This window comes from Thermobia domestica, chromosome 2, assembly GCF_964235325.1.
Source record: "Thermobia domestica chromosome 2, izTheDome1.hap1.1, whole genome shotgun sequence".
Lineage (NCBI taxonomy): Eukaryota > Metazoa > Arthropoda > Insecta > Zygentoma > Lepismatidae > Thermobia > Thermobia domestica.
Genome location: NC_137455.1, coordinates 258,019,313 through 258,045,158, shown reverse-complemented (window position 1 = coordinate 258,045,158; position 25,846 = coordinate 258,019,313). Strand labels below are relative to the sequence as shown.

Here is a 25,846-nt window from a genome sequence, read left to right as displayed (position 1 = left end):
CAAGCCTATGTTGCAGTATGCCTGGCAAAAGGCAGAGTACGATACAGGATCAATAATATTGTCATTTGATAATGTAATTACTAGTGTAGCATTTGACATAGGATTCTTACCATGCAGAGATGATGCTGACTGTGAGTCAGTAGCAATGGTTAAATGTGCATACTGTACATTGTCTCTATGCGTTGACCACTTCCTTGACAACCGACATCTGAATTTTGAGAGTAACTGGTTCTTGCACACTTGCAGGTCAATGTAGACGCGAAATGTATCTTTAAGATATTCAGTATTGTATCGTTTTACTGCTATCACACTCGACTCGAGATTCCATGTTTATTTTGGTCCTTATAATAGTGATATCTTATCGCGGTATTTCTCTGTTACTCTTCATGTCCATACACAAAGATGGCGCCTGTCATCAGATGCAGCGTATTACATGGACATCAGTAACACCACTCTTTCTTTCTGTGTATGCTGATTCAATCCCGCTTGTCTTATCTGGTTGAAAGTTTTCGTTTCGTTTCGTTTCTTTCTTTCTTTCTTTTTCTTTTCTTTTCTCTTTTTTACTTATACGTTATGTTTATTACCTCTTTTATAATTTATGAAGTTAGCAACACTGTTGTAAAACATAACAAAATGTGTCGAGTTCTTTATGTATTACAACACATCGCATTATTGTGACACTTTCTTCCATTGCCATTTTCACACAAGATTTTCAATGAGTTGGCAACACTTTGACTAACGTAAGGCATTCACATGAGCTTCTCCATATTGTAGGCTCAATCGTTAATCATATTTACTACATTCAGCATTTCAATTTTCTAGTTTCTTCTCATACCTTGTCTAGAAAATTGGCACATTCTCCATGAACTGACGCCACCACTGCCTGACTGCTTGGTTTTGCATGGAAACGACTATCACTACTGGATTCAGCGACCTGAAATTACCTGTTCAAGTTCGCGGATGTCTCTTATAAGAAACAGTTGTAAATAGCACGATTAAATCACGTAAGAACTGCTATTTAAACTTTAGTAGAATAGTTGTTCTACATGACAAATATCAAAAATATCAATATTGTTACCTTTTAATGAAATTTTAATTTACGCAATCGCGAATCTCTAGTTTTTTTAAAAAAAGCCTATATTGAGTGAAAAGAATAGTAGTATGGAGACAAATATTTTTAAATGTTAGAACTTCTGTAGATAAACAACTTTCTGTAATCGAGACCGACCACAATACTATGGTCGACAACAGACATCCTTGTGAAAGCATGTCGCTGTGGCCGGTGGGTGGGATCAGATCCAGTAGTTGATTTCTTAACGAAAAACTGTCACTGTAAACAACTAAATGATATTTTTTAAAAAAATACTTATTTAATAGACATTGTTATAAGCATTATTATATGAACCCCATGCTTAATTTGCAGAAACTTCAGTCTACCATTAACGAAACAGGACCCTTTAGTAGTTCTTTAGAACATAAAGTTGTTAGTGTGCCGAGGCACTTAGTACGAGCAGAATGGCTCTTTCCAATACGGTCCTATTATTATAAGAAACTTCGCAAAGACTATGTACATTATCATGGAACTCGTCAATATCCATCCACTGAAGAGAGAATTAACTAACTAACTAACTCTATGGCCTGTGGAACCCGGAGGTTCAGTGCCGCGTTCACAAAAGCTCTCCACTGACTTCTATCCTTAGCTGAAGAGAGAATATATTTCGAAAATTATCAACAGAGAGAGGAGAACAAATGTCTTTGAGAAATAACACAGTAAGCTCATTAAATTTGCATTGCTAGATAATAATCAAACTTTATAAAATTACAGTATAGTTAATTTGTATACAACTATTTTGATTTTATTGTGTTGTAATATACTCAGAACGTGCCTTCCCAATTAATATGAAAAGTAATAATATGAACAACAATTATGCACATTTATTCCTGTATAGGAATGAGGAATGACCAAACAAAAAAATAGTTATTTTGATATGAATTCTGACTGATGTAAGTATTAGCTTTGGCAGCAAAGCGGAAGTCACGACGCTTGATGTTACTCTCTTTTCACGTATTTCGGAACGACTTATTCTCGTTATAGCCTGCCTCGTAGCCCATTAAATACCTGTCCTTACGTACAATGTAATCACACTTTTAACGAGACTGAAAAATGTGTTTTCTACGTAAATCCTTGCGGCCGGTGATAATGAAGAGGAGTCATGAAGGGAGTGGAGCCTCTAAGCCAGCGTTTCCCAACCGGTGTGCCGCGGCACAGTGGTGTGTCGTGAATGGGCCGCTGGTGTGCCGCGAGGAATCGAAACAAAATTATTAATTTTATAGCAATAAAATTGCAAAACGTAGGGAAAATTGTATATTTGTATTTCACATTACTATGAACCTCTACTATGAATCTACAATTTTAAGTTTCATACCGGATTAGTGTTCCGTACATTTCTAATGTTGAAAAAAGTATTTGTTATAATTGTTATGACCATTATTGCTTCTTTATTGTTGCAGACTATTTCGTAGCTTGAAAATTTTCAATATCATTCAATCCTTTCGACAAATTACCTACATTTGTGTTTTAAAACTAAAAGAGATTTGTTTGTTTGTTCGTTATTTAGAGATCTTCCTTCTTAGTAAAAGGTTGGATACAGCTTTTAGAAAGAAAGCGTATTTTTAGAAACCAGAGTCCAATATTTCATTGCAATTGTTTTATATTTTTAAATTAGAATGAAAAATAAGCATAATGATTTACCAAGTTGGAAAAAACAGTGAAAGAGCTTTCTTCTCTGTGATGAGATCAATAATCACAGAAAAAGTACCACTGTGTTTTATATTTACAAATAATAATATCTATAAGTGTGCCGCGAGAATCCAAGTAACACCCGTAGTGTGCCGCAAGTTGAAAAAGGTTGGGAAACGCTGCTCTAAGCTCTGTGGTGTTTTAGCGCGTTCCACACGATGAAAGGGGAAGATAGACCTGCTTGTCGCAGAAAAAGCCTAACTTATGTTTTTTCAAGGGCGAGAGGACTTAGAAGTACATTTTAAAAGCATTCTTTTCGACGCTTATATATCAGGAAAAATAATGCATACAATGATCAAGTAAAATACTTTCTTAATGCATTTTACAATTAGAAAACTTAATAACACCTGATGTATGTTAATCCTTTTAATTCTATTTTATGTTATTTATTTTTACTTAATTTTTTGTTAGCATTTAGGGAACAATGAATATCCTAGAACTATATTTTACATTGATTTATCTCCTCTGAAATGTTACTGTGAAAGCAAGCATGCAAAATCACAGACAAATACGTAAGTGTTAGATTTGTAATTCAAATAATACTCATAAAATAACAATAAGTAGGAACAAAGCCATGTATGGTAGCCTTATGGTGGAGAACACTCACTAGGAGTTTAGTAAATTCTGTCCCATTAGACTTGCGGAATTTTACGCATATTTTGAACCTTTCTCTCGGAGATATGATTTGCAAACATGTCTTTCGCATGGAATACTATAATTCGAATCCCGGTGGGAGTGTGTGTCATTCACATTTTATATTAAAATGTAGGCTTATTTCTTGGTGCTGACAATGAATTAACGAATGAAGTTTGCTTTAGAAACTACTGACATCAAATGAAACCTCGAATCATTTCCCTATTTTAAAAGTTAATAAGTCACGGTATTATAAATGTTCGAGAAATGAATCTAGATAGCTTTTCATCATTGTATTTTTATTCGCTTCAAATTACACTGTTAAAATCCATTGAAAAGTTTAAACTGAAGAAATAATTTGAGCAGTGTTTCTAACATCAATTAATTTCCACTTCTTGAATACCTTGAATTCTTTTCCAAAGTAAAATATGTAAAATTAAATTAATAATTCTGTATGTGAGACGTAGATTATAAAATCCCAAATATCTTACTTTCCTATAATATTTGTGCCTCGCATCAAAATTTAAAGAATACCTAACCAACTAACTAACTCTATGGCCTATGGAATCCCGAGGTTCAATGCCGCGTTTACAAAAGTTCTCCACTGACTTCTATCCTTAGCCAACTAGATCCAGTTTCTACTTTGTATTCTTATTTCTGCGAGGTCCATCTTAATATTGTCTTCCCATCTGCGTCTGACTGTTGCTGATTGTCTTACTGTTGTCTGGCATTGTTTCCTGCTGTACTTAGCTAGCCTCAAACCAGCAAACAACCACAACAAAATGACTCAAAGCTTTCGTACTCATTCTTGCTTAATTGCAGAGTTCCAAGAAATCGCAGCCAGTTGGTAGCACAATGCAACGCATTATCACTACCACATCTTCTGTATACAATAAGCGACAGAAATCGACTATCGCAGCGAAGCATTAAAAAAAAAAAAAAAAAAAAAAGTAGGCATTGTGGACTAAAGTCGACTTTCGCAGCGAAAGAGTTAACCATAATGAAGTGAGATGCTTGAAAGTGAATGCATATGCTGAGAAAATCGAGATAAATTAAATTTTATGGCGCTAAAATATATGCCGTTTGTTACCAATATGAATATTCATAGTTTTTATTCTGCTGGGACAGATTGTTTACTTACGTTTTATTTATTTATCTATTGTATATGTAAAAAATACACTTCTAATGATTGTACCTACTATTTTACCCTTCTTCTAACAGTGACACATAAACTCTTAACAGTGACGCACATACTCCTTGTAGTACATCGATGGAGTACCTAACTCACGTGGAGAACACGAACGGACTGAATGGAGTTTTAATAGCTGAGACGTTTTTGAAGAGGTCTTTGGACTGACAAATCAAAATGTGGGAATATAATATAAGGAATCGTCATAGGGATATGATTATGTAACATGTTCGTAAAGAATAAATATATAAGGAATGAATATGTAACATAATGTACATTGTTACATGAGGAATCATGTGTAATAAAAATAACGATTAGATTCAATGACAGGTTTAATATAAACTTATGTTTCTTATCAGCGGAAATGTACTTATACGTCATAGATATAAAATTATGATACAATGGTAAAAATATAACAAAATAAATAATTTAGCGTAACTTTCGCGAAGTCATGCTTTAAAAATATTTATACAACAGAACATAACCTAGATTATAAATGGATATACCTGATACAATAACTCAAATAGTTTGTGTGTAAAGAGTGTCTAATCAGTGATTCATTACCAAAGTATTAACCTTGATGAGCAGTTAGTAAATTCGAATGTTGTATGTGGGATTTAAAATGCTAAAGAAGGTATATGTGAGTTTACTTTTTGTATATTCCTTCAGCACCACGAGTCATTTATAAGAATATACTTCAAGAGTATACTTCTGCATGTGATTTTTTCATAAGAATGGATTATGTCATATTATAGGAATATTAATAAAATATATATTTTTGAAAGATCAACAAAATTGACTGTGTCATTTTATACAAAACCGTCCGAACAGAGCTTACCTCGAAGAGTAGAAGAGTGCCGCAAAGAGAGATTTTCTCCTAAAAGTAGTGTCCATGAAACGTGTATATGCGTTGAAATCTTTAATTCGATTTTGTTCTCACGGTTACCATACTTTATTCTCTTCTGTCGTCACTCGAAAGCAAAAGTATTATAAAATTTTATTGAGAATATAAGATAGAAAATAACGATTCTCAACTATGTTCATGAACTTAAGAATAAAATCTTCAAGCAGATTGTGTTCAACTCATGTCTATACTTTTCAACTCCCGTAAAACTAGGTTTATTGGCGTACTCATTGTTAGAAACTGTATTTGCATTCCTGCCATATCATCTGGAAAGGAGCCCATCTTAGATTTCAAACATAAAAGTAGTAAAAGACGTTAAACTGATTTTCTGAACTGATACGACTTCCTCAATGTTAACGAATTCGCCTACGTTTCCACATACGTACACTACTCGGGTTTCAGGGTCACAAAAAGGAAGAAAAAAATAGTTGTTTCCTTTTCACTTTTTTCTCCCCAACTCAAACTTTGATCTCCAGTTTGCAGATTGCGTGCTGCCAGTCAAAGTTAATTTACTATATTCGATCTTATCAATGACTTTTCATAAAAAAAGGATCCGAAAAAAATAAAGAAAGGAAAAAAATATACTGCGGCCTACTTTAGTGTGTCAAGGGTGCTGATATTTCAAGGTATTTTCACTGAATTGTTAGTAGAGAATTAGATTTTACTGAATATAGCCTTCTTTTATTTGCACTAATAAATACTGTGACAAATTTTCGTATTTTATTCATACTAAGAGAGGTCAAGGAAGCATTAAAAAGAAGCATTTGCCCATCAATTTATTGACTTTTGGTTTCAAAAATATTCATAGCCTTGATCCTGAAAATTATCTCGGCTTTGAAATAACTTATAAATATAAATTTTTCGTATTTCTAATTGTGCACTTAAAAATAGTGCACAATTAGAAACAGCGTTAACTTCGATATAAATAATGAGACATACTTCAAATAGCTTAAGTATAAGAAAGTAGATGCTAATGTTGTTATAAGGCAATAAAAGCTTAAATTTGTGATACATAGAGGTCTTAGTTTTTTACTCTTATAACATGTTGATCCGTCTTGAAATCAAGAATTTGTCTACTAAAATCATTTTAAAATAAACATGACACTACATTAAAATACATGTAACAAATGGAAAAGAATGAAAATTCGCCTTTTATTGCACTTTTAGAGAACACCATCTTATGTAAAAGAGTGTTTTGTTTGACTTACGAATCAAAATATTTCGTTGATATTCGTTTCCGTTTATTGTTTCCAGCTTTTATTCAATTCAAAGCTGACACTGTAATAATAACTAAAATAGCTTTCTATTCTCAAAGTGTATCAACGAAAGTGTAACCTCAAAGTGTATCAAAGTATAGGTGCATTTTATGCATTTTTTAAGTTTAATGTTTCATGATAATGAACGCAAATGGTGGAATGAAGAAAGTATGAGAAAACGGGAGAACCTCGAGAAAACCCATGACCTCGATGTTTGTCCACTACAAAGCCCACTAAATGGGACCTGGAATCGATCCAGGACTCCCACAACCAGAGATGAGCGCTCAATCACTGAGCCATTTGGACCCCTTTGCGTTTCCTGTAAATGTAGTTCTTTGTCCCATATTTTTTGTGTAGTCTGCTATACACAAGTACAATGCATTTTCTTCATCATTATGAATCAAATATTACACCATGTATTTTGAATAAAATTCTCATGTTGATAATTTTCAGTATGAACATATAAGAAAAAAAAAAGCATTTTATCATAAGTGATATGATAACCGAATTTTATGACTTTTTCTTTATTGCATTAAGGGGAACTTCCTACTCTAACTGATCAAATTTGTTACTAAAGATATGGTTTTCTTGAACACTTTTTTAAAATTTTCTTCCGTACAAATATTTTATCATAAACTCCTTAGAGCCTACAGAAGTTTGTACTTGTGTATAGAAATGATATGAACAAGGTGGCAGGGATTTATTTTCCATCTCGCAGAAAAAAAAAGATTAACATTGTTTTAAGGATGACAGGACACCGCAGTAGATTTCTTAATTATTATGCTTGCTTTGGAAGCTATATACAAATTCTTACGAAGAAAAAATATTTCTAAATGAACTTTACAATGTTTTAACTTAATAATATGATGTATATTTACGTAACTTTTTTTTCCTTGGCTAGCATTTTGAATGCAGCTATTCTTGAGCTGCATTTTAAATTGATTCGTCTGAAATGTTACTATGAAAACACGCATGCGATGCAAATATGTAGTAAATAATTATAAAAACAGCAATAAATCGGCAATAGTCAGTCAGCAAGTCATGCAGGATAGGTTTAAGGCGAGACGAACTCACGCGTAGTTAAGTAAACTCTCCTCGTTAAAGTTGTGTGCATATTTTGGAGCATACTTGTAGAAATATGGTTAGAAAAAGCGTCTTTGACATGGGACACAAGGGCTTGATTCCCGTTAGGAGCACGTTTGATTCATTTTAGGAGCACGTTTGTACGTTAAACTTTAGGTTTACATCTTGATTACGTATATGATCGATCGAATGAATTTCTCGTTTGCTTTAGAAAAGATAGGGATGCATACTTGAGGAGTTTCTAAACATCTTGTAAATAGTTTAATATTATTTGCCTCTATTTTACAAGTTAATAAATATTCTAAGTATACGAGAAATGGAACTAGTTAACTTCATACCAGGTATTTTTATTATCCGTTTCAAATTACATCCTTAATATGTATTTATATTATGCGGTATATAACCAAATGTTTTTAACAGAATGAACTCAGAAATTCAAATTGAAATAAATTGAACAATGTTGGCAACATCAACTATTTTCCACTTCTTAAATAGCTTGAAGTCTTTGTACTAAGTAAAGTATTTAAAACTAACAAGGGAGGGTCACGAAGTCGCTCCGCTGAGATCCGAAAGAGACAACTGTGTTTGCATTTGATATGTTATAACTAAACGAATACCAAAGTTATACGTGCAACCGGGTGGGATATCGTGAGTTACAACATATTTTGTAATGTAAAACCTACAAAAAATTACCTAGCAGAATAGTTTGAATCGAGTCATTTGTTCGGAAACAGTTGCGTAAATGGAAAACTCGGCGAACACATATCCCATCATTTTCAAGGACACACTTTTGGGGTAAAAAAAAAAAACTTTGCCCCAGGGTGCCACACAGGGTCCCAGATGGGATCGAACTCAAAATTTTCAAATGGTAATATGAGTTAAGTAGCACATCGTTTGAAAGCTGTTGTAAAATGAAAGAAAATGGAGCAAGTCTCGACTCTTTACGATAACCCTGTGCAAAATGGTGGCGGATCAAAATGTAAACAAAAACTTAATTTAAAAATCCATGGCCACCCCTATAAATCGGAAACGATGAAACAAATGTGAAAACAGGAAAGGAAGTGTGGCATTGTTTTCAAAGTGCAACGATTTAAGTTAAAATGTCTTGTACTAGGGCCGCAGGTGGGGTCCAACTAAAGAGTTTCAAATGACAAGAGGGGTTAAGTAGCACATCGTTTTCAAGCTGTTGCTAAATGAAAGAAGATGGAGCAAGTCTCGACTTTCAACTATAACCCTGTGCAAAATGGCGGCGGGTCAAAATGTAAACAAAAGCTTAATTGAAAATCTGCAGCCACCTTGAATCCAAGATGACCACTGAAAACCTATATCGAAGGGATAGCATACCAAACTGCTGAAGCTAGGAAAACCAAATTTGGCATGAATGTTGATCGGTAGGTGACGAAAAGATGCGAAATGTTCAAAAACGCGACATCTTGAGTTCAAAATGCCGCACAATGTATCGAACGCATGTCCAGCTCAAACCACTGGGGTTGCAGAAGCGAAATGTGGTATTTACGTTTATGATTAATAGCAGATATTCTCAAAATATCGAAGAGTACCATCTGTAATCCAATATGGCTGCCAGCGTGAAAATGAGTATGTATATAAATATGCAATTTCTTGGAATATTGCGACAAACCAACAAAGTTTGCGCAGCTCGATGCACTGAAGTGATTTACACGTGGTTTGATACTGCTAGCCAATCTTGAAAATGAAAGTATTTTGTATATTTGGTATTGCTTGAAATTTTGCTTTCAAACCAACGAATGGCATAAAAATGTAACCATCACGTATACGTTACAATATAGCCCCCAATCTGACTGGTGCAGCAAGTTCTTTATGTATGAACTACGTATGACAAAATTAGAAAAATACCCGAAGGTATTTAACTTTGTTTAGCAGTATGAACAGAAAGTCACTGTTGTGTGTTCATCGCATATTCGTTATATTCATGTAAAAGATATCGAGAGAACCGTGACGAACATGCATTAGGAACAAAACATGTGTTATTACTGAATGTAATAATAGTTGAAGTGAATCGAAATTCAATTGTTCTTTAGTCTTTCTATTGTTTCTAAATGCATAATAGAGAAAAATAAAGATTTAGATTTGTACTGGTATGAATGTCACAGGTTTTAAGCGGCCATCTTGGATTCAAGGTGGCCATAGATTTTTAATTAAGCTTTCATTTACATTTTGACCCGCCGCCATTTTGCACAGGATTATCGTAGAAAGGCGAGATTTCTCCATCTTCTTTCATTTAACAACAGCTTTCAAACGATGTGCTACTTAACTCCTCTTGCCATCTGAAACTTTTAGTTGGACCCCGTCTGGGACTCTGCGGGGGACCCGGGACAAAACGTCTTAACTTAAATCGTTGTACTTTGAAAATAATGCCACACATCCTTTTCTGTTTTCACATTTGTCTCACCGCTTCCGATTTATAGAGGGTGACCATGGACATTTCAATTAAGTTTATTGTTTACATTTTGAGCCGCCGCCATTTTGCACAGGGTTGTCGTAGAGTCAAGACTTGCTCCATTCTCTTTGATTTTACAACAGCTTTCAAACGATGTGCTATTTAACCCCCCTTGTCATTTGAAAATTTTGAGTTGGACCACGTCTGGGACCCTGTGGGACACTTTGGGGAAAACTTTTTTTTAATTCCCAAAAATGTGTCCTTGAATATGATGGGATACGTATTCGCCGAGGTTTCCATTTACGGACCCAACAGTTTCCGAACAAATGACTCGGTTCAAACTGTTCTGCCAGCTTCGTAGCTTTTACATTGCAAAATATGTTGTAACTCACGACATTCCGCCCAGTGGCACATATAACTTTGGGATTCGTCTAGTTATAATATATTAAATGCGAACACAATTGTCTCGTTCGGATCTCAGCGGAGCCACTTCGTTACCCTCCCTTGTAAGTACAATAATTCCGTACGTAAGACCTATACTGGATATATGTTTATGCAATGTAAGTTGTTATTATTTCGCCTGTAACATTTATGCTTCATATAAGAATTTAAAGAATGCCTTAAAACAGAAAAATCTCAAGAGGTCCCAAAGCCAGAACATGTGATTTTGCGAAGTATGGAAGGCAAACTAGTTTTCCACCAATGTTAATGTGACTTTAACCTTGTAGAGCTCTGGAGCCGCCACTTCATATAAAAGTTATGTATCTTCACTCAATTTTGTTTTCCTAAAACTAAATGCATATAACTCGCTTTGATTTTGTTTGTTGATGAATGATAAGAAAGAAACTTTAAAAAAAAGTAACAGACAGATAGTAAGCGTGTTCGTTTATGTTGGAAAGAAATATGTATCTGGAAAAGAAAGTTATAAACTACCTAAATATTCATAATTTAATACTATAATGTAAGTGAAGAATTTTAATATGTTCAAACTTTATCTTATAAAATTCCTGACCATACGAAAATTTGTTGAAAAGCCAGAGACGTAATTATTTGCATCCAGGTTCCGAGTAACTTATCAAAATGCTTTAGGTAGGTACATACTATATTTTTACAGTTTGACAGGCTAAATTAATTTTCCACATTTTCGGCAACTTGCAGGTCTGGAAGGACAAATATTGCGAAACATGTTTATTAGGTCTCTCCTGTTATTTGGGTGAGAATTTTCTCCTGCTAGATTATAATCACTAAATTGGGACCTTTCTAAATGTGTGAAAATTTTAAAATTTAGCCATTAAAAATATGACAAATAATGAAACCTATAAAAACTTTAGCACGTATCATAGGACGGACCAACCCATATTACCATTTGCTACTTTTTCTCAAGAACTTCTTAGTAAAGTTTTTCTTTTCTATTTTTACTCACCATAATCTTTGGTCCTAATAAAATAGTAGGAAAGAAAGTATTCTTTTTCTCGTTCGTGCTGCTACTTCGTTCTGCCACTTGTGTTTAGAAATAATGATTTTTATTTTAATATAAATACCGACTTTGCACATCCATTCAGGAAGTGTCCGCATGCTATTAATCCCAACCCACACGTGCCCAGCATGCGTGCTTTCTGAGTTTTGTTTTGTGTTTGATCTCTGCAATATAGGAGTTATATATTTTAACAGTTGGGTTCACGTCACATTATTCTCTGTACTGAAAATGGGAGTTAAGTTTTAATCAATCAACCTGTTTCTATTTATGTCTATTAAGTTCTGGCTGGTCACCAATATATAATGCAGCTCAAAACATGACATGATAAGTTCGTTTAATACGAGGTGTGTTCATAAAGTATATAACTTTTGGTTGGCAAAAATACATTTATTGATTTGGAAATCCGAAACACTAATCCCCTTCAAAGTAATCTCCTTAGTAATGCACACACTTCTCCCAGCCCTCCTGCTATTGTTAGAAACATTTCTAGAACGCTGTTCTTGGAATGGTAAGCAACCGTGCCGTCGCATTCCGCATGATGTCTTCTCTTGACTCAAATCGGGTCCCTTTTAGTGGCATTTTCAGCTTGGGAAATAACCAAAAGTCATTCGGAGCCATGTCGAGTGAGTAGGGAGCCTAACGATACACACAGGAAAGTTGTATTTGGCGATGACAACCTGAATCAAATTTCGCGGATACTCTCCTCATGCCCAAATTCTCCTTCAGAATTGAATGTACCGATCCGATCGATTGGCTTCCGCTTAGGTATCGCTAAGGTTTTGGCAATCTTTGATGCAATGTCGCTGCTTAAGTTGACCGTTGACTACATGTCTTCACTCGTTGGCCCACTGGCAGCGACTGACTCTGCGAGCGGGGAAAAAATTCACTACTACGCATAAGTGTCCCCTCTACATCTACACTAAAGAAAGTCTCCCACGCTTCATTGGTTTACGCGGGAAAATATAGAGTTCGATACTTTTTGAACACATTTTATCCTATACGTACTAGTTGTTGAGCCCAAGCCTTTGGGTCGCTCTGCAATATAGGTTAAAATCGTACTTAATTAAAAGCTCTAATAATAGTTTAAACTTAACATATTTATTTATTTTAGTTTTCCCACCAACCAACATGTGATTACACAGATATTGATGATCAAGTCTAAATCTGGTTATGGACGTTGTCCCAATAATAAACAGCAAAACACGCTAATGTTCAGTATCATTATTCATTTTGAAATAACTAAATTGAAACAATGCAGTTTTTAAGTTGCAACCAAATCCTTACAACAGTTCTAAGCCGGAAAATTACCTGCACGTCAGCTACATCTATTACCGACATGCAAGCAAACGATAACGCACGTGGCGACGTGTATTATCGTGACACATTGAAGCGTTTGCCTTTTATAGGTAACATATTAACAACAAAACGACAGAAAAATGAATTATGGAGATGTGCAGACAAAAGTGTCAGTACATAAGCAACATCTTCTCATTGTAATGAACTAGTATATCCAAGCTTCATTGCATCTGAAGCCCAGAACATTCATTTGGGAAAAAGGGTTGACAAGGGCACTCCGTAACGCCTACCAAAATTCAACCAATAAGTATAAATTGTTACGACTATTATCTCATGAATCTGGGGGGGGGGGGCTCTCGTAGGCATCCTCCTGACTACGCCACTGGCCAAGAGTAAACTTTTATGTTGCGTTTTGAACCAAGAATTGAAAAAAAATGAAGAGGAAACAATAAAAAAGAAGGTGATAGGGAAGTTTGTTCCTGGCACCGGCTGTCAAGGCTTTGATAGATCGAGTTCTGATAATACGGATGGCGGTGCGTAGAGCGACACTCAACCAACAGTAATCCATAAATCGTGGCAGTGGGCGGAGAGAAATAACTGGATTAGAAGCTTGTGAATTTCATAAAACTGGAAAAACGAGAAGCGAATGACTCATAAGATATCTTCATGCATATTTTACGAATTTGACCAAAGCACTGGAGCAATTACAGGGTGTTATCACTAAAGTACGTTCTTTGTTATTAAGAATGAAAGAGCAATAACGTGTTTTCTATAGGCCTGTTAAGTGCTTCATGGCTTTTGTTTCTCTGCAATGCTGTGGTTGTTACTCATTTATGTGCTTTTTCTTTATTTCTCTTCCAAAGGCGATAAATAATAAACATAAACATTTTCATATTCTAAGCTATCCATAATTTGTTTAGTTTGCATCATATTGTTTATATCAAGAAACGCTTACGTAATCCTGCAACTATTGCTCGTATTCTTTATTGAAATTTGTCATGTGTTTGTGCGTATGATATCTGGATTTATTAAATGAATCATCTGGTATTTGTTTAAGTAATAACTATTTTATCACTAAACCAATACAAATCTTTTTGAATACTTAAATGTACAGTATAATAATAATAATAATAATAATAATAATAATAATAATAATAATAATAATAATAATAATAATAATAATAATAATAATAATAATAATAATAATAAATTTATTAGCCATCTAGAAATGACATTTCTAATCCCACTATCATGCAGCGAGGCTAACAGACACAGTAGTGATAATGAAATGATGGAGTGAAGGAAGTGGAAGGAAAAGGAAGAGCTCGAGAAAATCCACGCATATAGTGTTTCTCCACCACAAAATGCACTTGGCGTGAACTGGGATCAAACTAGCGACCCGATGCATCAGAGATGAGAGCTTTATTACTGAGCCATCGTGGCCCCTTTTCAATGTCTAAAAATAAATAAAAAGTATCGCTTATTATGTTCCAATATTTAACATACATCTTCAGCAACGGAAACCCAATTGAAGCCATTACTTCCATAACCGCAGAAGTCCAGCTGAAGAGATATTGAGAAACTCAATACAAACTGAATTTGTTGGAAATGTGAACTTGGAAATCAGATTTTTTCCATACTTAGTGATATTTGTTATTCAGCAAAGTATAAGCATATAAAAAGTTTGATTTCCAAGTTCACATTTCCAACAAATATTCACTTTTTATGGATTTTCTCAATATCTCTTCAGCTGGATTTGTGCGGTTATGGAAATCATGGCTTCAATTCTTAATATTTCACGGAAACCAATTCTTCTTAATAATGCAGAAGAATTTCCATTTGCTTTTATTTTAGTGCATTACAAACGAACAACTTATTGCCAACCCTACAGTGGGTACTAGGCCTACTACCATAAAACAGTATTTTGTTGTTTGTTTACTGAAATGTAGCATCCTTTTTCAGCACTGAGTCTATGTGAGAAGTGAGTGTAAATATGGAATTCAAACTACCATAACGTTTTCAATGCTCTCCCTCCGAGATCAAACCCGGAAATCCGTATACCAAAGGCACGGACGCTAGCCACCAGATCAGTGGCGAGAGTTTATAAAATAACGGTAGAGGAAACAATTGCCTTAATGCTTTTACGTTCCATTCCATTTAAACGATCCCTACTCTGTCAAATCAAAATGTGTTGTTCTAAGGCTTTGAAGAGTTATCACCACTAAAAGATAGCCCTTCGGAAATTTCTTGTAGTCCAAGAAGGCCCCAATTATTTTTTTCGCAGCCTTTTGGATCACAACTATTAGAGTATGAACTAAGGAGATGATAAATTGAGAACCAAAGTTACAGCTATAGTTTCATATGGGATCTCAATCATAGATAGGGTCTCCATTTTCCACTTAGAATGTTGTATTTAACTTTTGCATTAATCATTTATAAAAACTTCCCAGTGATTTTGGTGTTGTCCTAATGGCATTTATTTGTCTTTTCTATAGCTGTGTTTTCCGACCATGTTTTCAAAAACCTTGCTACTCACTTTTAGACGTAATTTCAAAATCTTACTTCTTTTTTAAAGTTTGCAACTTGAAAAACCCTCGGAGCTCTCTCGTGGCTAAGCGGCTAGCGTATGCAGATTTGGCGTGGGAGATCCGGGTACGATTCCCACTGGGAGCTCGTGTGATTCGGATTCCACGTTAAGCTGTGGGCCCACATCTCATAAAGCTTCGCTGCTGATAGGTAAGCTAAATTAAACATCAAATCAAAATCAAATTGAAAAACCCTCCCACGATGGAACTGATGACCTTTCACCGTAGAGTTCTGCGCTTCAATAGTGAGATATCATTCTTGTTTCTTTGATAGGAATTTAATGACATTTTCCAGCACTAAAATTTATGAGGACTTAAGATTCAAGTGAAAACTATCTGGATCTCATAATATATTATATGATCGAATGCAGGACCACGCACACAGAAATCTTGCTTTTGCACACCACTTATCTATCTATCTATCTATCTATATATATATATACAGGACCTGTTCCAGAATTTTCTGAGGGGGTGCACCAATAACTATCAGTACATTTGAATCAAATTTAATTTTTTTAAATGCCTTTAGGCATCTGTGATGTGTATGAAGAACTGACTTAAACTATTGTGTTTAGCAAAATTGCTTTCTTTTAAGTCCGAAACAGAAACATGACATGAAATTTTAAGAAAGTATTGCTATTTCCACTGCCAGTTTCTCACTTTAGATAGTGTATATTCAGAACGGAGGGGGTGCACGTGCTCCGGTGCACCTCCCCTAAATCCCCTAAAGCCACATAAGTCTGGATATTTTGCACATACACACTAATATATATATACTGAATCATTACGAACTTAACAAATTATAGTGTCTTGAGATATATATATATATATATATATATATATTAGTGTGTATGTGCAAATTATCCAGACTTATGTGGCTTTTAAAATAGAATATTAATATGAAGGTTCCTGCAAATGTATGTAATTCTCTTTGTATTAAATTAACGGGATATTAACTTGTAGCTGGTTAGAAGACTATGGTGCTAATTTCACGCTAGCCTCTAATGTAATTTATCAATAATCTTAGATCCCTTCTTCTCCCTTTTCCCCTAGCAATGCAGCAAAAGGACAAAGCTTGCTCACACGGATCATTGCCGTAATGGGAGTTTAACGAGCGGGTGATTTATCAATATGTCGAACTTATTCGGAAAGTAAAAACAAGTTTAATCAACTATTTCCTTCTCATTACCCTGATAAACACTACAAAGTCTTGTAAACTTCCAAATGAGCTTTTCTGCAGCCGACGCAACATTTCTCTCTTATTTATATTGATTGTTTCTTTTCTCTTCCTCGGCACAAGCTGACTAATGCTTGGAGATAACTCACATATCACGATTTTGGTTAACTAAAAGCCTTCTAACTTGACACTGGAAATTAATAAGTTAAAATTAACGGAAACAAATATGAATGTTTAATTTTAAAACGAATCAACTCGAAAATATTGATTATTATTATTATTTTTTAATTTAGAGTAAGTTTAATTTTTAAACGATAACTTATGATGGCCTTCCAATAATTATTTCTGAAAGCTTTTAAAGTTCAAATACTCGGTGGTGTAGTGCGTACGAAATCTACCTAGCACTGGACGATCTAAGTTCCATGTCCAGTGAGGACTATCTATCTGGTGTTGCCAAAACTCTGACACAATAAGTCGGTAAGCAACAGATGAAATTATTCGAGTTTTGAATGAAAAGTTGCTAAAAAAAATTTGAGTCATAGTACTTCTGACACAACTAAACTGTAAAGTACTTACATGATTTTTAAAATTGGATAAAAATTAATATTGCACAAAGGAAAGACTTAACTTCACTCCACTTTAACTCATGCTTCTATAGACAATTTGGTAATGCTGTTTTTTACTTGTACTTCTTAACAAAAGTTCTGTAAATTAGAAATTTAAGGCTAGGATTGTTCTCCGTTAGAAGCCCAATGGTGTCACAAACCATAGTGGGGAGTGCAGGGATGATGTATTTACACAACTCGTTGTCAATTCCGCAGAGTAAAATAGCAAAAAAGAAGAAAAGAAGCGTATATCAAAACTTTTTCGAACTAAAAGTGCTTCATTACAGAAGGACAGGTTGTTCGTAACACAAAAGATGCTAGATTTGTAATTAAGTTGCCAAATCATCATTTAAAATTCACAAAGAAGTTTGCCAATAGGAAAAATGATGTTCTGTCTCTATCTTGGAAGTTAAATCCCCTAGATTTATCGACCTTCCCCCAAACTCACAACACTAGTTCTACCTTCGTCCAAATCTGGATCAGGGATGCGCCCAATTTGCCAAACAGACGTCTGGGAAACCTGTGGACTCAAGGTGGAGGAAGTGTGGTGCTGACAGCTTCTAAAGACCGAGGTCATGGAAGTGTGGAATCTTATCCTCGTACCGGCCGTGGCAACATTGACTTGTCCCGAATGAGATGCATATCTTCCAAAGTCTATAGAAGATATATGAAAATATAGTTCCATGTATCAAAAGATTTGATTTCTTTCTTCCTTCTTTCAACTCAAGCATCTGTTAGCTGGAATTTTGAAACATAATTTAGACAGTAGAGTTGAAAAAGAAGCCTTTAATTCTCAAGAGTGACTCAGATTTAAATTTTCTTACTTTCTCGTCACCTCATCAACAAAATACCGCGGTTATGATTTTGTTGTACTCCCCTCATAGCATAATCACAACATAAAGACCCATTCTTCCAAAACCAGGACGATGCAACGACATTGCGCAAATTTTTCTAAAGATTAGATCGTTGATAATCTAAGTAATTTATGTCTTATTAACGAGGAGCAGAAAGTGCTGAAATTGCGCAAATTTCCGCCGCGACGTTGCCAACAACAGGATTTAAGGAATTGTGTGAAATTTTGCATCGAAATGAAATGTATAAAGCTATTCCTTTATGAGATATATTTTATTGCATTCTAATATTTACAAAGCAACATACTTATTTACAGAAAATTTCATTTTACAGTTTGAATGCTTGAAATTTAAATCCTACAGCTTTTAAAAATGTCATACGTGCCTTCTCATAGTTTCTCTGCGAATTCCTGAACTCAGCATACTTCCTCATGACAAACTCGCTCCTTTTGACTTCTGCTGGTCTTTGGGCCTTTGAAATTCCTTTTAATATGGACGTTATTTTCATGGCAGTTTCCGTTTGGATCTCTAACAAAGCAGAAATCACCGTATGAATATCAGGAGCAGGGAAGTAAAATTGACTATTATAATGTCTGTGAAAAGCTTCTGGTCCATTTGTCGTCCGACGCATCGTGGATGGTATAGACGCCCACATGACAGGTGGATACCTAAAATTAATAAAATAAAAAGATCCTTAGTTCATGCACACAATTATTGACAATTTATATAAAACACTAAAACATTTATAACACTAGATTCAAGAAATATTTATAGTCTTGGTCCGTAATTTGTTTACAACTATCAAAACCTGCATTTTAATCTACGTCTTACATGAAGACAGAAGAAAATTTCACTATAATTAAGTTGCATTGAGAGAAAATACCATATCAGCACAACCATTAATGTTGTGTTCAAACTAGGACAACAGTTTTTGCAGTATTAAGAGTTATTGAAGCATGTGCTACTATAGATGAAATTCAAAAGGAAGCTACTTACTTGCAACCGTCTTCTATGTAGTTTTCTAGGACGTAATCGGAAAATTTATGCCCTGTATCATCCGGCGTCATTGATATTAGTTGAGTAAAGGCATCTGATACTTCTGTTGGATGTAAATATGGCAACCCAAAAAATGCCTTTATCCATGAACCTGTAAGAAAAGCAATAATAATAATAATAATAATAATAATAATAATAATAATAATAATAATAATAATAATAATAATAATAATAATAATAATAATAATTTGTTAGAATAAGCAAGCATTGGGAAAGTAGTGAAATTGATGGATCTTACTGTTGGCTTTATAATTTCTTCATTTCGTACATTATTAGAACAGCAGTTTATTTGCTTTTAAGAATGGTGACTGAATTAAGATTCTTCAGTCAAACAGAATAAGATTCTATTTTCAACTGTATTCTGTATTAATATATAACAAAACAAAGTCCACATGGTATTATTAAATTAATAATAAAGAATAATAGACCATAATAATATCAATAATACCTAGTTCAGATTTTGGATCCATATATGCTTGTCGCAGATCATTGTCGGCTTGAATCCTCCGCCACCATGTTTGTCCCAAATGGAATCTGCAGCCACGAATGTCACAATTTGGAAACACATTCTTGATGGCTTCGTGAGCAGCTGTTTCAAAATCAACGTAAATGATTTTCAAGTCGAATCTACTGTCTAAGTTTCTTATCATCTTCCACATGGCCACATACGTATTCTTGTCTTTCTTCGGCAAAAATGCAAAACATAGAGGTAGATAATATCCATTTTTATATGCATGTATTGTATATAACTGTGTGAAATGCTTAGGAGCATAAGTGAAAGTTCCATCTGCAAATACTTCTAACCCGCTGAACTCACACAGAAAACTGAAAAGAAAATAAGATTAGTGTCAGAAAAGAAAATAGTAAACAAGACTGTAGTGTCATATCGTTAGGTGAAATGCTATGTTACGATATATTTTGTGAGAATCAAAAAAAAAAAAAAAAACTATTTTACTATAATTTGGAAATAAGACGGAAAAAGGAACTTTTCTGTTCAAGCAACTACTTCCTATTCTACTTCTTGATGCTGTAAATGAAACTCATTTCAAAGTTAATGGTTATAAATGAAATTATACTTACTCGATATTTTTCTTACACGTGAAAAGAATTATATTAGCTTCATCATCAACAAAGATGAATCTTTCTCCGTCAATTGCTATATCATCCTGCTTCTGAACCATTTGCTGTATAGCCTCTACGGTGTTTCTGGGTAGACGAGGAGTCACCTTTCTTCGATTTTTATAAATAACGTCTCGGCATCTTTTAATTTCTTTATGATCAAGTGTGTCATGATGTTCCAATTTTGAAACTTCCTGCCTTATAATTTTATTTGGCTTCTCGTTCAATTGTTCAGTGGCTCGTCGCTTACAATTCTCTCTAAGAAAATGCCGTTGAACACCATCTTCATCTTCACAATGATTATGAATATCTTTCCTTTCTAAAACTTCACTTGTATTTTCATCCATTGTTATACTAGCATTACAGCTTTTCTTAGTACATCTGAAAGAAAGGAAATAATAATTAAATCGTATCACGTGTTCTAAACTTACTATTTAAAGAAAAATGTATTCACTATTTCACTGGCAAAAATGTTATATCTTCCATCACCTTTTAACAAAGTATAGGTCCAATTGACTGACATAAATACTAATGCAGGCTTACTTATTCACTTACGAAAGTATAGGACAAATTGCCTGGCATAAATATTAAAATAGGGACTAGACACATATTTTAACAAAATATAGACCCAACTGACTGACATGGATATTAATGTAACTTTCCATTACTTAACAAAGTATAGAAGCAACTGAATGGCATAAATATTAATATAGGTTACATCACTTAACAAAATATAGGTCCAACTTCCCGACATTAATACTAATAGTGTGTTACATCTTTTAACAAAGTATATATGGATCCTATTGACTAGCATAAATACTAATATAGGCTTACAGAACTTACTAAAATATAGGTCAAGCTGACTACTGAAAATACTAATGTAGGCTTTGCATAACTTAGCAAGCTATAGGCTTATATACATGCAAAAATTATGTACTACATTAACTTACCTCCAATTTGAGCCTTTTTTTCCTTGGCGAAAGAAACGATACTTAAAGCCTCCCATTAATACACAAGGTACACCTTTTTCTGTTTTCGTCAATGTAAACTCCATTCTGAAAGTTTCACTTATGTTTCTCCAGTTTATTGCTTCCTGTTTATATTACCCTCCTCACTAAAACTTGCGATTAATTCTCGATCCTGATTGGCTCGTTGTGATTCTCGTTCCTCATTGGCTTGTTCTATTATTGGTTTATTATATCCGCAATTCGTTCGGGGTTTTAACAGAACCTGAGGAGGTCTGACATACAGTTGCTGGTGACATTTGGGAGAGTGCACAACGGAGAAGAATAAGCTTTGCAGAGAAGAATTGCTGAGATGCATTGCTTTCCTGAAGAAGGTGTTCCAACCACAACCAACATAGATAACATCAGAGATGCATTAAAACAGCAAAACGTACAGTTCACGAACCTCATTCGTGTCCAAACAAAGGAGGGACCAGCACCCATCTTGAGAATGTTTTCAACATTTGCTCTGGCCATATACGTTGAACACGCTTTGCCGACAGTCGGCTAACGGAAACGCTTTGTTATCTCTCTGGGAGTGAAGCAAATACACAGTAATTAAAGAACTGAGGCCCTTTTCAGGCCCACAAACCAATTTCAGGTCCAAAACCTTTCTAATGTACACTGTCCGGTAAATATCTTCAGGATAAAACAGTTGAGAATGCTCTAAGAGCATTGCCAGAACGAACTTTAAAAGAATGGAGAGATCTAGCGGGAAGGATAGCTGTAATTGTTCCTAGATGTAAAGGTAAATCTTTTTATCCGCACCCTCTTCTCTTTCTCGCAAAAATTAACAAAATATCATCTCTTTATGACTTATAGTTCTCGAGATATGACTGCTTAAATATCTAGAAATTCGAACTTTTTTAGTCAGTATCACGGGAACGGTAAGTCATAGAGAGATGATATCAGTGTTAATCCCTAATAGAACATTAAACATTTTCGTACTGATATTAATTGATGGCCAGTTGCACAGTGGCCACCGGTTACTATTTGCTACCAAAATATTTACCACCCTTTTAGATATTGACCAACACCAATATGACCTCTCTATGACTTACGGTTCCTCAAATAATGCTCCTTAAATCTCTGGAAATCGGCCATTTTTGGCCAATATCATGGGAACGGTAATTCATAGAGAGACGATATTGGTCTTAATCAATACCTAAGAGGATGGTAAACACTTTGGTAGCAATATTAATTGGTGGCCATTGGCCAAACCAGAACTCTTTAAGTTCGTTGAAAACCGCGGCGAGACACAACATTCGACATGCTGCTTTAGAATTCTAACTGCATGTAGGAGGTACACGTAGATATAAGTTGCTGCATCACTCAAGGGGGCGAGCTTTCTTGCCAAGGGGCCCTATTTATCTCTAATACACTGACCACTCATTCTTGTAACAATTTATACGATAATACCTAGGTAATATATAACAAATGTTTCTCACAGCACCTAAGAACAACTAAGACGCAAATGCAAATCTAAGTATCATTTATAGAAAGGTGAAAGGATAGTTATTAAGATATGTGGTAGACACACCTGAAATATGTATACAAGTGCTTGTTTCTGATTGGCCAAAACTGGAAGATATAGACAAATCTTTATTTCTGATTGGTCGAACGTCTGTTCACGATATTTCAAGAGAACTTCTAGAAATATTTATATATATTGTTTATTTTATATATGTTTGTTTTCCTTACAGTATTTCAAAACTATTTGCTTTCAATAACTATATTCTTACAGTTTTAATCTTACAGTTAGATATGATACGGAAAATGAATGACTGGGACACATTCCCCAGTCACCCTCTCTAACGACGCCATTGCACACATATAATATAGATGACTGAAAATGCTATTGTTATCCATTACTTTGTATTTTTTTTTTTTTTTTTTTTTTGTTAAAACGACTTGCATTTTGGTGACTGTTTTTATTAGTCGATATACTTATGGTAATGATGGCAACGTTGCACAAGATTTTTTTCGCAATTTCCAATTTTGTTGCCTGCTCATTAAGGCTTTATCTGTGTCAACAGATAAGCGTGGGAAAATTTGCGCAATGTCGGTGCACCCAACCAGGAGAAATCCACCCGAAAACATTTCTTATTTATTTTGAAGTTATTTTCTTTATTGTCTGTAATATTTAGCTTCGATCTATCATTTATACACAATGATTTTATCTTGCGCAATCTTGGCGTAAGGAAAATTTTGAATGATTTGCAGACTGTTAGCTTCACAAACACTCTTTACTACAGTTTATATATATATATATATATATATATATATATATATATATATATATATATATAACATTATAACCATTTCACTATCTGATGTACTAATCATTGCGTGCAAGAACAATAACTTTTAAAAATAAAGAGAGAAGGAGAGAGGAGAGGGATGAAAGAGAGAAGCCAACGCTTGTATAGGTATCTTGATTAAATACGCCGTGTGTCCTCGAAAAATTCTTAAGTGTGAAAAGCAGATAGGGACTTTTAATCATCTTCACTCTACCTTATAAGCCGTAGCATTACCCAACTCAGAACATAAAATTATATCCAGTGAAATAAACCCGGTCAGTTAATAGAAAAAATGAAATCTTTAAGTTTTACGTCCCACGAATATGCCGGTTAGGCTAAAGGAGACGGTGATGATGAGAAATGGATGAAATGGTGGAATGAAGAAAGTGGAAGGAAACGGGAGAACCCCGAGAAAACCCACGAGCACGGTGTTTGTCCACCACAAAGTCCACACGGCACCAGCTGGGATCGAACCAGGGACCCAAAGCACCGGAGGTGAACGCTCTACCACTGAGCCACCGTACCTAGTAAAGCTTGGAATGAGATGGTCAGCTCCTTTATCTTTGGTTCATAAAGCTACATTGTAAACTGGAAATTAAGGAATTCATGAGGATATGGAATGACAACTAGAATTTGATACCCCATATGCAAGAACTACATAATTAGGATTTAATTATATTGATGTTATTGTACACGTCAATTATTATCATCCTGACACAAGATGCTCTGACATCTTTCAGTGTCAAAAATTAAACGAAACTGCTAATCCAAGGTTAAGAAATAACTTGTTTCGTAATTTATTAAGAATACTATGCAGATGTTAGTTGAACTATTTATTCTTCGAAATTTTTGAACGTGCATTCCTATATTCAAATATCTATAGTTACGAAAGTTACTAACGAACTTCTCACAAGAGTAACTAAACGCTTTAAAATGAAGTTTAAATGAATTTTTCCTTCCTTTCTTTCTACTTGTAAAATATTGTCCCCGCTCCTACTTTCATGATAGAGAAGAACGCAAAGCGCGCATTTTCGTTGAAGGCCATTTTCTTTTTCGAAAGGAAAATCGTTAATATACTTTTTCTTATACTTTTTTTTCCCACTTTGTCCCTTATGCAACGTACTTTACACTTATTTCCTTCTTCATCATTTTTCATACACCCTTAAACCTTGCTCAACTCTCGAGATATTACATAGTCTTTTCTCCCTTCAATTAACAAACTATTGTCACTTGGAAAATCTCTCCTCAGCATTTCTATTTACAGTACATTGCACAAAGAGATACTCATTAACTAGAGTGTCAAAAAAAGAAAGTCAATGTTATATATTATTTATCGGCAATAAATGTCCTCATTCAACCTCATAAACTAACGTTTTGACATGTGTCAATAGGTCTTTGAAAAAAACAACAAAATAAAAATGTTTGACGCCATGTATGGAACGAAAAATCTATAATAAATGTTGACGTCAGAATCAGAATATAAAAAGAAAAGGAAGTGTGAAAAGAGATAGTGTGACTAGCTGCTATATCTTAAATTTAACTCCAAATGCTGGGGAATAAAATAGAAAAGAATATCGTTCGATTTGTAGTTGTTATATGGTAGAGTTGCCCACAACTATGTTAAGAAATCATTCCTATTTACTTTGTTTGTTCTTGCCGTTATTATTGTTTTTAGTACAGTCCATAGAGAATATTGTTAAATGATTTTCAAATCAACTAAGAATTCCTTTCAACTTAGCTGTAAGTTTTAAATGCACTATTTCTGTAGTAGACGCACGTAATTTTAATTTTTTATTTGTACTGTCATGTCCAAAATTATTGTCGCATATCTATAAATATGTTGTAGGAATATAATTTGATAACGAATTCGCCCGATATTTCTTATAATGTTAATATGTGCATAATCGGCAAAGACATGTATGTGGCAAATTTCATGTCAAAAGAGCAGTAAATAAAAACAATAAAATGAAAATAAAACTTTCTTGTCCATTTAGCAACATTTTGTTTTATTCTTTCCAATTTTCATAATTATAATTCTCTTCCTATGAAATTTACCACAAATATACATTTCCCGATTATACACATAGTATCA

General features: G+C 34.3%; 1 protein-coding gene across 3 annotated transcripts in view; it reads right to left on the bottom strand.

The window, feature by feature from the left end:
• Positions 1–25,846, bottom strand: part of Nckx30C (solute carrier family 24 member Nckx30C) — a 524,219-nt gene that overhangs the window by 406,440 nt on the left and 91,933 nt on the right. The gene's annotated exons all lie outside the window — the stretch shown is intronic.